The sequence below is a fragment of the Pomacea canaliculata genome, linkage group LG3 (genome assembly GCF_003073045.1).
Source record: "Pomacea canaliculata isolate SZHN2017 linkage group LG3, ASM307304v1, whole genome shotgun sequence".
NCBI classification, from domain to species: domain Eukaryota; kingdom Metazoa; phylum Mollusca; class Gastropoda; order Architaenioglossa; family Ampullariidae; genus Pomacea; species Pomacea canaliculata.
Window position 1 is genome coordinate 34160854 of NC_037592.1, and position 11366 is coordinate 34172219.

At 42.1% G+C, this 11366-nt stretch overlaps 1 pseudogene; it reads left to right on the plus strand.

Moving 5' to 3' along the window:
- Window positions 1-1199: 1199 nt before the first annotated feature.
- On the plus strand, window positions 1200-10842 carry LOC112560902 (annotated as a pseudogene).
- The last annotated feature ends 524 nt before the right edge of the window (window positions 10843-11366 follow it).

Genomic DNA, 11366 nt, shown 5'->3' on the forward strand with positions numbered 1-11366 from the left:
TAAATTATTTAACTTGATAATTTAAAGCACAATACTGATAGAAATTGCGATATTCTGGTACCTGTCAAAAACTAACACCTGAGGTGGAGATGACAAAGCAGGGTGTCAACAAGAGGTCAGAGGTCATGGGTCAATCGTGTATAAACCTACTGCGCTGCATTGACGGAACGAAAACAATCTTTGTCCAAATAATGTTACGAAACAGTTTGTCATCAGCACAACAAAATATTGTATAAACTACAAATTCTCACAAAAATAAGTGCTACGTAGAATGTTTCTTTAGCTCCTGTGTTCCCTTTTGAAAGTAAACTGACAAAATACCTGGGCCTCGAGGATCATAGTAACTGTCAAACTACCTGTGTACAGGATGTGAGTAGATGGTTGTAAATCACTATCTGTGTACAAGGAAGGCTAGGTCATTGTAACTACCCAAACTACCTGTTTACAAAGCCTGATTAGGTTACTGAAACTGAAGGACCCTTGTAAAGCCGAGACTAAGATTAATTATCGTCTAGCGGACTACGCCCTTCGTACAAATATAACCTAGGATCAGTTTAAATACCAGACGACCTGCGAAAAACTTAACGATGACTATAATTGTGCCAAGTCACTTTTCTAGCCATGATAACTTTAATCTCATTCCTCATGTTCACATTCACTTGTGCCTTCAATGTCTCTGTCGTTAGTCTCCAGCAACTCCTTCTCTGGGATTGAGCAAGCTTTTTATGGCTGCCCTGGAGCTCATTGGGGAAACCTCATCAGATTAGATGATCTTAGATGAGCTCAGATTGTTAACATCGGCTGCTGGATTGTCTCTCAAGCACAGAGAATGAGAATGAGATCTTTGCATCAGATGTTGCCGCCGCTACCTACTTTACAGAAACAGGAGCCGAACACTCTGGTCGTCGACATCCAATACCATCAGTCGTGTGGGTGCTCCGTGAACAGGACTCCTCCCAGTTGTCCTGCACTCCAAGAACTATCGTACTTCATAAATTCCTGCAGTGCAGGCGAACTAAGAGAACGAAGTAACAAAAGTGTATTGAATTCCTCTGCTACCCTGTCCTCCTCTTCTCCACCTCTCCCCAAGTCTGAGGACTGAGGCTCACATCAGTTCTCGTCCATTCACGGAAAGTTTTCTCGCGATATGCAAATGAGGTAGAGTGTGTCAGCTGTGAAAAAAATAGAAACAGCCAGAGGGTACTTAAGTTTTTGAAAGATCTCATACGAGTACAGTCTGTACTGTGCCGAGGAGCAGTGAAGATACCCGTGTAAGAAAGAGCACTGTCCTCGATCTCTGCTCTCGCTGGTCACGCTTGGCGGCCCCCTGGAGTGGACTCCTGCTGTCAGCAATCTTCAAACTTTCCAAGTTTCTAGTTACTAACCTGCTATAGCCTCGGTGATCCCCTCAAACAGACATGTGAGTGAAATTAGAAATTTCTTTGAACTTATATTTTTTAAAAATTGTTGCAGTCATATGCTCGTGCATTGCCATGAATTGAAAATACTAGAAACTAGCATTTTTACCTGTTTAAACAAAGTCTTAGTGCACATTAACAAAGTTTAAAATAAAACTTACTTGATATGTGTGTTGTTGTCGACAGTAAATGACAAGAAATAGTCCTGTTGTTCCCGTTGTTACTAACAAATTGTAGACAACCTAACTAGGTCTCTTCCGAATTGTGTCCTGTTTGCCAGATCAGAACGGCTGTAAATAGACCCTTTGTCCATATACTTGGTAAATACGCCTTTTTGCAACCTAAATTTTTTTCTTTAATGATTGCACACCAAAAATGTCAACAAGACTCCCTTTTAAACAGCTGCAATATTACACAGCCACTTCTCACATGGGTTTTACAAACATCGGACAGCTTATTAAATCATGTTTAGCGAAGCCTGTCGAAAAACTTCTATTGTAATAACTACACTGTATTTTTTGCACTATGCGGACTATATCTTATATATATCTTGTTTCGCTTAATAACAGATCAAACATGTTCTATCGAAGCTAAATGTTACAGTTTGATAAATTCTAATCGGAAAAAGGTCATTGTAACAGTGACCTTCAGCCCATCTGTTTTCTCCTTTACATTCTTTCATTTCTCTCTTTCATTTTATGTCGTGGACCATCGCAAACTTAGCCAGCATGTTACACGATACTGAAAACCTGACTCTAGGTGAGCACTTTCAACCATTGTCCTCTGACCTCCTGTCACAGGTCACCTATTTTTGGGAAACAAAATCCGAAGGAATCTAGTCTTCTCGCAGGGTAGAACTAATCAAGGCAGAGCTAAGCACCTTCTTCTTTTATTTTTCATTTATTCATTCGTTTGGACAGTCAGTGGCCTTAGTCACTTATACATGGCTGGATTCCTTGATTCAGACAAGGTCATGAACTTTTTTTTTTTTTGTTTACTTCGTGTTGGATATCTCCGTGTGTTCCTTTTCAAAGCTTTTTTTTTTAGTCAGCCTTGATGTTTGAGAAAGGCACTCTAAAAATCATCATTATCATCAATTATTATTATTAGCCACGTGTTTACCTATAATTGCTGATCTGTTATGATATAAGCTCCACTCGCTAAACATTCCTTGTGATCGTGGTGGATATTTTTAACAGCTGTTGTTTGAGCAGTTGTAAAAGAATCCACCACAACCACAACAGTTGTAGTAATCTTAATGCTCAGCGTTGTAGCACCTCACTCTAAAGCTGCTAACTGTTTTCTTCTCGTACATTCCGACCCACTTCATACCTCATTGCTTCTCTCTTTCACATGCCAGACACTGCACGTGTTCTAGTTTCTTGAAAGCATTGTAGATTCGTTCTTCTCCAGTCCTGCCTTGTCCGACATGATGTTTAGGGAAAAGATCCAACTTGATAGTGGATTAGTTGTGAATAAGATCCTTCACAGCTAGACACTTATTGTCGAGTATGTGACTATGTTTGGCAACCATTCCTAACCAGGAAAAGCAGCGAAGATCTAAAGTTTTTCCAAAGATTGGGCAAATAGGTCGGTAACACGTGACGAACAAGTCTGGACTTTGAAAGTTGACCAGTGAAAGTTCCAATGTCCCGAACTTTGCCCCAAACTTTTTTTTTTCCTGTGACTTTCACACAAAACTTTGCCAGACCTGGTCAAACACGGTTAAGAAGGACCTTGACAGAACTGCGAAACAAAGTCACAAACTCGATATAACAAATGTCAGGGGGATTTAAGCCCTGTATTGTCCAGTATGTTAACTCGATGGATTTCTGATTTAGCATTTCTATCTCTGCGAATCATCAGCTCCTGCAAAAGCTCGGCAATGTCGCCACCGGTCAAAACCACATCCAGAATGATGGTCACGGTCAAGATGGACATCAAAGACCAGAGCAAGAATGACGTCACCGTGAAGGTAACCGACAAAGAAAAGAACGGTGTGGTTCCGGAAGCGGAAGTCCTCATAAACAATCATGTCGAGGTCGACATCGACAAGGAGGAGCTGAGTGACGACGAGGAGGAGGAAGACCTGGAGGAGAAATTAAAGAAAGCAGGCTTCGTTGGCAGGGTGGTGCTAAACATTCAGAATGCGGCTCTCGGGCTGATGGTCCTCATCAACCAGCGCTTCAACGGCCACTTCTTTTCGATCGTCGCCCTTCTGCTCTTCGTCGCCTACTTTATATACGCCATGTATTACAGGTGAGCTGCGTGCGCCGCCTGTTTAATATACGCCGTGTATTATAGGTAAATCCAACGTGTCTATAGTTCTTGTGTTACATATGAGCTCAGTGCTGTGAAGCGTCACGTGTCGCCTGTGCTCTATACGTTCTATACGTTCTATGCTTTTTTAAAATTACAGGTGAGCTCAGTGCTCTTTTTTTCCCAGAATACTGATTTATGCAAAGTTAGTGTACCCCAGTGGGAAAGTTAGTGTTGATTGACATAGAGTAGTGAAGCTATTCCCCGTCGTCATCTTTTCTCTTACCACTAATCAGACATGCATTTTGAAAGTCGTCTGCAACTTCACTCACCGTCTTGGTAATTGTCAGTTGTAGGCTTGAGTAGATTCAGAAAGGGAACCTTTATCATCCTCGATTATCATAAAACAGACTCGAGTTAAAGAGAACCTTCGACTACTGGAATCCTATTCACAAGGGGAGAGGTCGCTTTCAATTCTAGCACCACTGTATGTCGGAACCATCAACCAAAGGGAGTTAATCTCAGATATGTTCATCAGAAGAGACGTCACGGGTTTTGCCCCTTTCGGTGCATTGCGCTACTTGGAGCTTGCATCTCTAGAAGAAAGTTATTTTTGGAAATAGTAACTTAAACAAAACAGAAAAAGTTGCACCCTTGCAGGTTTTTAATTTAGTTGATTTTCCAATAACTCAGTGAGACATGGTAAAATTCTTGTTAAATGTTTCCCACAATAGTTCTTGCTTCTGCACATTGCGTAGATGTTTTGCTTCATGTTCTGTAATTCCCCGACTTGCTCCTAGCTGCATCCGATTTAGAAGCATTAGCGGCTCTCAGACTGTTCCTTTGTATTTCTTTTCCGTCATTTACTGGTTCTGTTAACGAAATTAACAATGGCTATTCAGGTTTGGCGACGAGGCTTCTATCAGACTACTCGTGTGCACCATCCTGGCCGTTGTCATAGCAACACGTCACAAAGTGGCGGCACTCATGTCCAGGCTGAAGTTCGTCCAGTGGTGCAAGAGTACGAAGACAGACGAGGTCCAAGCTAAGATTGCAACAGTCAACTTCTTCCTTCGCTGGTAACTGCATTCGATCTTTGTTTTTGTTTTGTTGACATCTGTTTGATTGCTTGCTACTAGAACGGATAATAAGTCTAAAAGATTTCTGGAGCTTGGAACCAAGAATAAGAATTTAAATCGCATTAAAAAAAGTACAAGACAAATAAAATCGTATTTCAAGTTCACTGCTTTTCAAAAATTATCTGTTTCTAGGTGCTTCTGTAAACTAGGCAGGTAACCAATAAAGTTCGGAGACGGGAGACCTGCATCTGTCTAAGTTTATATATATATACAAACATTTGTACAACGTGATGTCGAGATCAACAGCACTTGTAAAGACGATCCTTTAGTGAACAGTACAGGGAATTAGCAGAAAAAGCTGCAGATGACGAGGTAAAATCCAAGAGAGGGCTGTCATTCAGTACATCCTAGAGAATGACGAAGAGTGACAGACCGATGGCGAGCATTGTCCTAATATTCTCTAATATGGTCAATCGCGGGGCAAAATGATGCTGATGTTAATGATGATGATGAAAATGATGACGACGATCTCTTTTGCAGGCTGCTGTACGGCGGGATGGGGGCCTTTATGGGGTATGTCATCGTGGACGTGGCAATCAAGGACCCGATCAAGCTGTCATCGCTGCCTGGACTCTTCATCCTGATGTTTATAGCCTTCCTCTTCTCCACCGCTCCTTCTAAGGTTTGTTCTGCTTCTCCACAGGTTATGTTCTACAGATGGCGCTAATGTCCACGGCGTCCACCAGCACCGGAGTATGTCCTATGCACTCGTCGGCGCGCTGTCTTCTTCTTGACTAGTCAATCAATCAGTGTTTCACCCTTTCTTTCCTTCCTTGTCTGTCTCTATCTGTCTCTGTTTGTCTGTCTCTATCTGTCTCCATTCCATTCTTTTGAGGAAGCGGACAGCAAATTGACACTCGAAGTCGTGCAAGGTTCGATAGTCGTGTAGTCCAGCAAACTTTTCCCAATTGACCCATTTGTTGAGAATGAGCACCTGACTTCGAACAGGGATGGGGAAGGTGAGGAGGCAAGGAAAAGGAAATGGGCACTGCCCTCACAAAAGAAGAAAAAAAAACTGGCTCTTGCTCTAAAAAATCACTCATTTACAATAATGTATTCAGGAGATAACCACTCTCTTACCCAATCGGTGCTTTTATTTTTTGAATTAGTCCATATATATATATATATCCAGCTATGCATATCATTAGTGTTCTCTGGTGCTATAATCTTGACATGACAATAAAATCTCTCTCTCTCCCTCTCCACCTTCTGAAGCTGATCGTTGAGGTACTGACTTTAAGTACATTAAGCTTTAATGTAGGCTTCAGACGGTTCATCTAGTCGGTACGAATGTAAACGTTTCTTTTCTCTCAGGTCAACTGGCACACCATCTACTGGAGCCTGGGCATGCAGTTTATCATCGCCGTCATCATCATTCGATGGGACGGGGGCAGACAAGCCATCCTGTGGGTGCAAAAGCGACTGGACGAGTTCTTCGCCAACTCTGAGCCAGCCTCCAAACTGCTATTTGGCGAAACATACAAAGATCATTATATGGTTTTTGGAGTGAGTATTAGATATACAGAGATTCCTACAAGGCATTTTTTTCGTATTAGCTAATAAAAATATGGAGATGATTTCTACAGATTATTATATTAATATATTATTGCATATTTTCAGTGAGCATCAGTCATGTGACTATTAGAAAAACACAGAGATCACTACATGGTCTTAGGAGCATCAACTATTTCAGCAATGCTTCGATTGAAAACACGAGCCCCGTCTTCATGTTTGTTTTGCAGGCACTTCCGGCGGTATTTCTGACCAATGCTGCGCTGTCGATGTTGTACTACGTGGGCGCCATGCAGTTCCTGGTGGGAGTTATCGGCACTGCCATGCGCTTTGTTCTCGCCACGAGCGTTGTCGAGTCCACAGGTGTCGCTGCCTCCATCTTCATGGAAGGAGTTAGTAAAGCGTCCAACATTAAGTAGTTGTTGTTAAGAAGACGGTAGTTTTCAAGAATTTTTTAATTCAATGTTTGTTCTATTAAGCAATAAGTTCTATTATAAATCATGTGAAACACTCATCAAATACAATATTTAACAATACAGGGAACACAACACATACACATAAGGTACTATAGTCGCTTAAAAGTACATCCATCCGCAGAAGATGCCATCCAGCATAGTGTACATATTCAGTTCAGGTTTTTTTCAGTCTCTCTTTTCAACAAATTTATCTCTTGAACAATTTTCTGTCTGTGTTTTTTTTTTTTTTTTTTTTTTTTTTTTTATCTCGAAGACAGCTACTTCATTTTTTTGCGGAATATTTCGATTTATTCTTTTAACTTACACAGTTGATCCTTCTGTCATAAAACCAATCTGTCTGTCTGTGGGTGTGTGAGAAAGAGGTCTTTACGTTTTTTGTATATGTATTTTACTGACGTACAGTAACATTACATAACAAGGTAAAAATAACTTTCATACATTATCTCTGATATGATTGTAAATAAAAGTAATGTGTCCACAGGCTTCAGCACTGCTGTCTCTGCGGCCATACCTAAAGAATATAACCAAGTCGGAATTCTTTACCATCACAACATCCTGCTTGGCTTCTATTGGTGGTGCCTACCTGGCCATCCTCACACAAATCGGGGTACGCGACCTCGCACTCACAACCTAGTAGCTGAGATGTCAAGGTGGCTGTGCGATCGTTTGAAATCTATTGTGGGCACCTAAAAAGGTTCACACAAAATGAAGGCAATGAAAATTTGCTAAAGAACTAGTGGGGTGCAAATTTTGTTTTTAATGACTCAATACAAGAAACTACTTCCTGGGCGAATATCCTTCCCCATCCCTCAAAGCTTGCATTCTCGTGGTACACGCCTACAAACATCACCAGTCACAGAAAGAGATGACAATATTCCTAATCACCACATGTTACTTGCTCTCCCTTTGCATGAGTCCTTCACAATGTAAAGGTATCCGTGTACAATCCTGACGTCAGTGTTGTTGACCTTGACCTATGCTCGATGATGTTTGTAATCGTGTATCTCGACAGCAGAAGGGAGTTAATCCGACTCCACTAGTCCTTTCAATCTATATTTAGTCGAAATTACTTTCGTACTCATCTCCCTTTCTGTCTTATACATATATATATACACTTGTCTACAGATCTCCGTCGAGTTCTTGCTGCCTGCCATGGTCATCAGCGCTCCCGCCACTTTCACCATCTGCAAGTTGATGGTTCCGGAGACTAAAAAGCCAAAGAAGATAAACATGGATAAAAACCTTCTTCCGGATGACATGTGAGTTCGTGCAAAGAGAACAAAGTCTGTTTTGGTTGTTTTGCTCTCTCTCTCTCTCTTTCTGATACAGTTCACATAAACGTTAGCATTTTCCTTCAAAAGCCAAAAGGTCTTTTTGCTTACTGAGCATTAAAACTCCCAGAAGCATGTCAAGCAAAACACTTGCAGGCCATCCTCTTAAAATCAATTATATTTTGAAAAAGACTGCTCATGTTTAAATTATGCAACTGTACCGTGGCAGGAAACCATTAGTTGTGGCATCTGTTAGTTAACAAGGGGGACAAACTTTAAAATAAAAAACAACCAGAAGAGTTTTATTGCTACATAACGTGCAATTCCAGTGGACATTTAAAGCAACGGTTGTTCTGTTTCGGGTGTCCCAGGAAACACTCCAACATCTTAGAAGCAGCTTCCGCCGGCGCTACGAGCGTTACCTCCCTTGTCGCCAACGTCATCGTCACAGCCTTTGCCTTCTTGGCCCTCATCAGCTGGTTCAACAAGACGATAGAGTGGTTCGGGGATCGAGTCGGCGTGTCGCAGCTGAGCATGGAGGCAAGGCACTTGTTGTTGTTGTTGTTGTTGTTGTTGTTGTTGTTGTTGTTGTTGTTGTTGTTGTTGTTGTTGTTGTTGTTGTCGTCGTCGTCGTCTGTGATTCTCTCTAAAGGGAGCAAACTCCTATTGGTATGCTCTTTCTCTCTCTCCCTTCCTCTCTCTCTCATGCGACGATCTGGATTAGGTAATGCACTCGCTCACGCAAACTCTATCAATCTTATTTATTTCCACCCTGACAGAAGATCCTCGGGTACCTGTTGTACCCTTTCGCGCTGTTCATGGGCGTGGAGCTGGCGGACTGCCGCCAGGTGGCGATGCTGATGGGGCTGAGGCTGGCCAGCTCCAGCTTCGTGTCCATGCTCAAGATGCCGCTGTATATCCAAAACCGCAACATGATGGAGAAATACCTGGCGGCCTCCGCAACCACACCTTCACCTACGTGGGCGACGACATCGTGTTAGACAGTTGGAACATGACTCTAACGGAAGGCTTCATCTCGGTAAGCAAACAGCGACTTTCGTTTTGTTTCTCAATTCTTTTACTGCTTGCTTGTTTATTGTGCTCGCGATAATTGTGGTGGAAATTTCTAGTCACAGACGAGCCTAGATTATAGTTTAAATAGTAGACATGCTAGTCATCGGTTTTACGAAATTATTTTATAATAATGTTATAATTTAGTAGACATGCCTGTCATTGGTTTTACAAACTGATTTTATACTATCTCCTTATTTCTGTGTCACCTCGTTTTCGCTGCCTTGCAGAGGAGGTCAGAGGCCATCGCCACGTTTGCATTGTGCGGCTTCTCTGGAGTTCTCTCCTTGTTCATCACCATGGGGATCATAATGACACTGGTGCCGCACCGGCGGGCGTGGCTCGCCCCCATGGCCATCCCGCTCCTGGTGGCAGGCAACTTCTCCAACTTCATGGTCGGCTGCTTCGCAGGTAAGCATTGCCCGTGGCATGTGCTCCTTGCTGTTCTCGGGGGAACTGTCGCTGTGGCATGTCACGTGTAGTCAGTTGAAGCAATCGGCAGACCCAACGTCTGCATCCTCTACCTCACCTATATTTTCTAAGGTTTTTCTTTTTAAATAACATTATTCTGTCACATCTTCCGCCCTTCTCTGTCCTTTATCTTCCTCCACCTTCATCATTAGTTATTATCTTCATTTCAGTTTCATATTCATACCCACCATCAACTCTCTCTCTTTCACACACACTCTCTCTCTCACACACACACACACATTTCCGAAAGTTCTCATCATCCACTTTTATCATTAGTCATCATCGTCTTCTATGTGAATTCATGGGCTTTTATTTTCTCCCCCTAGGTCTTCTTATGTGAAAACAAAAATGTGATCGACTTGTGTGACTTAGGAAACTCCGTGTGCTGATCTTTTCTTTCTCGAAGAGATGTGGAACTGTGATGCTCGTCTTGTGCACGTGTTCCTACAGACTTTTACAATGAACTGAAGTGCAATGCCAGGAACACATGATACTGCATGAAAAGCATAGGTCAAGGCCAGAAGGACAGTGCGTGTTGTATGTGTGTACGATGCGATGTACGTGTGTTTTCACAACCCTCGCAGGACGTTTCTGTATAAATCACCTCCGTGTTTAGTGTAACTCCTATGCGCGTGCTGTGCACGCATCCCTTTACCCCGAGATGCCCAAAGGACGGTCACTTCACACGAGCGTGGATGAAGACCCTGCATGTGCGCGCTCGTTGCTGTGACATCGCGGTTTTTTGTTTTCTTTTTGTTTCTTTGCTTATCCGTCTTCGTACTATCGGTGGTTCTGCGTGTGTGAGGGTAATTATGTGAGTTGTATGTTGTGCCTGAGTGCATGGGCGTGAATTCGTGCGACTAACCAATGCAATGATACATAAAAATGTAACCCAAGTGTTTGTAAATGACACACCGTTCTTGGCCAGTCTTGTCCATACTATATAAACGTATTATATAAGCATTTTTCTAATTATTTTGCAAACGACCTGTTGCCTGGGAGCGTAGAATACCCGCAGGGCGCTTCTGGTGAGGCGTTGACAATCGCAACTAAACAAGACTTTTAAAATAAACATTCCATTCAAAGAAGCAGCTACCATGTGTAATCAATGATACTTTCTCTTAAATTTCCTGTAAAATTTGATAACGATGGAGACCAGCTAATCACATTACATGATTCGGTTAAAATACTTTATTTCCATAATACTAATCTGAAGATGATAATCACTCGCTGTAATAAATGTATATTTATAATAAATGTTATTCGTGTTTGGGTTTTTTGGTACGATTGTGACTGTGGTGCTTGCAGTTTGGCCAATAGGAAAATGAAGTCTCGATCATCACTAGCTTTTGTCGTTTTATCTTCGCTCGGTAAGGGACAAACAATACATGGTTAGTCCCCTTTTAATGAAAAAGTACTAAAGTCGTAAAGATGACCCACGTCCAGTTAGGTAGGACAGTCCCGCCTGTGACCGTGTGTCCCCCCTGCTTATAAAAAGGTCCCGGCGGGATGCCAAATGTCCCGCTTTCATCTAAAAAGTCAATAAATGTCCCACTTGTATTTAAAAATCTGATTACCGTAAATTGATTTGCATCCGTGCTTTTGGTTTTGGCTTTTGCCTATCACCGTTTGATTAATAATTTCACACTGTCGCCTTGTTTACTGCCTTTATGCGTTTCCTTGTCAAAGGAAATCTTGTTGGTGGAGGTAGGGCAAGTAAACAGTAAGTGGCTTACAGTGTCCAAAACA